Source organism: Gobius niger (assembly GCF_951799975.1).
Source record: "Gobius niger genome assembly, chromosome: 8".
NCBI classification, from domain to species: domain Eukaryota; kingdom Metazoa; phylum Chordata; class Actinopteri; order Gobiiformes; family Gobiidae; genus Gobius; species Gobius niger.
The window spans coordinates 12364324-12369467 of record NC_136859.1 but is presented as its reverse complement, the minus strand read 5'-3'; positions in this window follow the sequence as shown (position 1 = coordinate 12369467).

Sequence of the window (5144 nt, the reverse complement as noted above, 5' to 3'; positions counted from 1 at the left end):
TTTTAATCTTTTAATGCAATTCTTGTCAGTTTTAGTGTCATTAAAGTTCAACTTCTTAACCCCCACCAGAACTGAGCACATTGTCTCCAGTTTGGCTTTACCCAAATCTAAAGGTTTCTTGAATAATGCGTCAGAATTGCAACGAAAACAGGGATGAAAATACAACAAAAAAGACAACAAAAGAGTGACAAAATCACAATAAACAAGTGACAAGCACACGATTAAAAAGTGATGAAAGGGAACACAATTTAAGAGAAAAAGAGTAAGACTAAAAGGTGATGAAAACGTGACAAAAAAAGCGCCAAAAAGGAAGGAAAAAAAGTGTTAAAAAAGCAACATAAAATGACCCAAAAAGAAAAACCTATGAAAACAAGACAAAAAAAAGAAAAAACAACAAAAATGTGACAGAAGTACATCGATAACGCAACAATAATAGCTACGATCAGTTTTGCGGGTCTTAGCTTTGAGGCATTTCTCTCACCTATAGTCTGTAAACTCCAGTTGAGAAGCTTTTAGATTTGGGTAAAGCCTGGAGAAAAGGTGATGGGGTAAGAGGTTCATTGAACACTATAAGGACAGATATTTGAAGAGTACATTTACAAAGACAGAAAACACCAGATCTGCTTCAGAGCCATAGAAATATATAGTGACTTTTTCTTAATCAAACTTACACAACCTTAGTTTCAAAAGTGTCTGTGAAGTAGTAACAAACGTCCAAAACAAATACAAAAAATTCAAATCAGAGGTATCGGCTTTTGCAAATGAACTCTTCATTTGCATATTGGCAATATTTGATAACGATGACTTCGGGATGACAGATTCTCTTTATCTTAAAGGGGGGGTATTATGCAAAATCGACTTTTTCAAGCTTTATATCATGTTATTATGTCATTCCCTCATTAAAAACATGCCTGAAGTGTTGCCTTGGCACATTCACGAATTTTTGAGTAATCTGTAAAAACTCTGATGGCGGCCATTTTAGGGATAAGTTTACCTGAGTCCTCCAAAGAACGCCCCCACCTCCTGGAGACGCCTTCGAGCTTTCGTCACCAGCCGAGTAACCAACCACTGCTCCTCAGCAGAACCCCCTCCCCACTGATGCCACAGACAGTGTGTGGAGGGGGCGTGTCGGAAAGGGTCAGAGGTTCTTAAAGAGACAGAGGCCTATTTCAAGACATTCGCTACAGCCATTTTGAGAGAGCAATTTTATACAAGGCAGTTATTCTAATTTACTGCAGTTACAGACCAACAGAAGGTTTCATCATCATTGTAGTGTGATATAGACTGGTGCTATTTGACTGAAAAAAGCATAATACCCCCTCTTTAAAGGGTTTCACTTGTTATGGGCTGGAGTCAATATCCACAGCTTAGGCTTTATAAGCAGAGGCAAAAAATAATCATCAAAATTACAGAAGAGACTTAACCTCTTAACTCCCACCTGAACTGAATGCATTTTCTACAGTTTTACCCAAATCTAAAAGCTTCCCGACTGGAGAGCTTGGCCAGTGTAACGCCTCATTCGAAAGCTAAGACCTTCAAAACTGATTTGCTGCGTAGTCGCCGTGTTAATGCACATTTTTGAAGCGTTTTTGTCATGTTTTCACAGTTGTTTTTTGTCATAGTTTTTGTTGTTACTTTGCCATTGCTTTTTCTCGTCATATTTTCATCTCTTTTTAGTTATGTTTATGCCACTTTTTTATTATGTTATTGTTGCTTTTCCGGCACTTTTTTGTCACGTCACTGTTTCAAGAAGCTTTTAGATTTGGGTAATGAGTGTCCAGGTGGAGGTTAAGAGGTTAATTCTTCGTAATTAATCCACATTAAGCAGTATGGAGTTACCTGCATGTGCGTGCAGTGGCCACTAGATGGCAGAAACGTTGTGAGGAAAATGTTCTTCTCACACAAGTATTTCAATTCTCTGTGCATTTGGGAGAGGATTGGTGTGACGGGTTGAGGTTCATTGTGACCCAGAGTCTGGACAATTAGGAACAAAGGCAATGCGTAAAGTAGTGGGTGCCTTTTATTGCACAATCCAGGGATAGCATTGATTTGAAATTGAAATGTAAAACTTTCCAGACTGTCCTGAGAAGGAGAGAGAGTCAGAGAGGCGTTGCACCCGCTCCTCTGACTGCCCTATTGAAGCAACACTGTGGCAATGCTTAGTTTAATAACTGGATTGATGTAATCCTCGTTTCATTCATCCACTGACAGCAGACACAAGCCGGCACGTCAGACTCTGCTTTCTAAAAAAGGGAGCGCGGAAATGAGTAGCATTTACAGTAGTGGAATTTGGTGAATGTAACTATGTGTAGTTGGAGAAACCGCAGCGCAGACACAGATTTAAGGTTAAAATGGTGGTAACGGGTGGGCTGCCTGCGCTCACCACAGAATTATATATAGACTTCCTGCACTTTTACTTCAAAACCTACCAACATTACAGCAGCTGCAGCGAGACGGGAGCAGGCTGTCAGTGAACTGCAGGTGATTCCCAACACTAACCACATCAACCTAACACAGAGTTGCAGTCTTTTCAAAACAGAGACGCTCTTTTGTCTTTGCAGAATAATAAATAAATATATTATAGGCTACATCTTGTTTTAGAAATAAACGCGCAACAAGTTTTTCTCTTCAGTGAGTCATTGCTTCTCATAAAGCAGCCACTTCACATAAAGACGAGAAGTCATTTCAAAATCCCCCTGGAGTCGGACATTGTATGGGTTATGCTATATCATATCCTGTGCTAGTTTCATGTGGGGCTTGATTCACGACTGAAACCTCTTTGGTCTGTTTGTGTCCTCCATCGCTTCCGAATACCGCTGAGTCATGAAGAAGAAGGGGCACGGTGTCTCTGAAATGCTTTAGTTTTGACAGATAAGCACTCCTTCAATCCGCTTTCACTAGTCTGCCCACCTGCCCCCATGATGCCCGGTGCGGGACAGTGCGGGGAGGCGGGGGTCTATTAGGCTCCTGTCCCACCAGCAGCCTCCTCCCGGCGACGGACACGTCCCGTGGCCTATGGCGCTGTCCGCGGACCCCCTCCGTCCCTCCCCCGTGCCCTGCCCTGCCCACCCGGCGGACTCCTCTCCAGCCCCAGCGCTGCCAGAGCCAATCCGCGGTTGGGCGTAAGTAGGGCAAGCCGCTTCCTGGTTCTCAGAAAGGAGGAGCTGGGAGTCAGAGTGGGCCAGCGGAGGCAGGCGGGGGGTCATACAGCCGAGAAGAGCCGCGGTCCACGGAGAGGACGGAGGCGAGCGAGAGGCGTGCGTAAACCGAGGGACAGGTCTGCAGCTTTCGAGACTGTGATCCGCGCGAACTGCCAGCCTCCCACCACGCGCAGGAAGACGGGGGACCGCGCGCGGACACATCAAGTGCAAGGTGGGACGGCGTATCCAGGAAGTGTGACACCGCGGCGGGGAAGCGACGGGGCCCGGACAGGTGACACACCGGGACCGCTCAGGTAAGCGCGCGGCGGAGCGGACTCGCACGCTTGCATTGGGGATAATTGAGCGGCTATTTACGGCTGTTTGTCCTGACAGCACCGGCTACCTCAAGCTCAGCCGCCCTCCCTCACCCCCCCCCCCCCTCCTCCTCCTCCTCCTCCTCCCCCCTCCCGGTATTGAGCGGGGTCATGGGAGGACTACCGCGTCACGGGAGCGCAGTCAGGCCCGTGGCGCCTTTGACGCTTATTACACTGGCATTAAGTCGTGTTTTTTAAAGTGAGCAGAGACTAAAGAAGCGCGCAGCCTCTCATCCCCGACACTCAGAGCAGGTGCCTCAGGTGAAAGCCTCGGGTCGGCGGGTGCATTTCTGGAGACTGGCTGCTAATTATAGCCGAGGACATGGGCTGACATCCAAAACCCCAACCTGCGCCCGCTCACGCACATCACCTGCCTCTCTGTGCGCGCTGCATCTTGCTCTCCTATAGTTCCAGCAGTCTGTGTGCCCAGTGGTCTCTCCATCACTCCCTCCTTGTCCTCCTCCTCCCCCCTCATCTCCCGGGCGCACCCACCGTTTTATGTGCGCTCTGCCCTGTCCTGTTTGGCGACAATGGGACGTGCTCTCACCCTTTAGTGTTTGGCTGAGTTTTTTTGCCCTGTGCTGGGTGGGGAGGGCTGTCATGCCAGTGGGCTTTTTTAATGCGTGTGTTTGTGTGTCATTACTGAGAGGCGCTGCTGCTGACTCGCCCCTCTGACAGACCGGCTTAACTAGCTCAACTGGCCTGGGTTTGGTTTCCATCTTGTTTGGTTAAATCCCCGGCAGCCCTCTGTGAATGCATTTAGTGTCAAGGCCTCGGAGCCACTACTGTACAATAACTCCCACATTAAAGCCCCAGTGCAGAACAAACCAGGGTGTCCAGGTGTTTCTGCACCACAAGAACAAGTTGCCATAAAAGTAAAACACATAGGCCCCTCATGATACAGACAATTCTGTTTTTGCAACTTGTTACCAAAGTGTAGCATTTTGGAAGTGGACATAATGTAAGAAACCTCATGTTAGTCCATGTCCCACTCCCTGTTATGAGTTACAGGTGAAGAGAGGTGAGCACTACATACAGTTCTTTTTTTTTTTAGGCACCACCAATGAAAGCTTGTATTTTATTTTAAAGGGTGAAACCTGGAAAGCGTTGCAGCCGAGCAGGAAACGGCAGCAACATCACTGCGAGCGCATACGTTTTAATATCGGAGCCGAGGTGTCATCCCCGTTTTGAATTGCCATCTTCCAAGGCAGCTTTGTTTGATCAATTGTAGTGTGGAAACTAATTAGACATCTGCGCCTCATGGCTTTCTCTGCTGTCCTGACTTGACCTACTCCTCCTCTGCTGTACAGACTATAGCTCATTGCTCCGTTACACTGCCTCCGAGTCGGCTCACATTGTCAGCGCCGCGCTCATCCGCACCGTCTGGCAGTTGTTTATTCTTTCTTAGCCTTTCGATGTGGGAAGTAGCCAGTTTCTATTTCATCTTATTTTCTGTCCATTTACAAGAACACACCCCCACACCCCCACACACACTTTGAATGTGTCATATGATTGCTGCTGCTGGTGATGGGTGTATTACTCTCATCGTGCCGTACACTTATTCTACGGGATAAACGTAGCACTGTGGCGAGTGTGGGGTCACGATGTGTGAAAAATTGCTCGCTTTTCT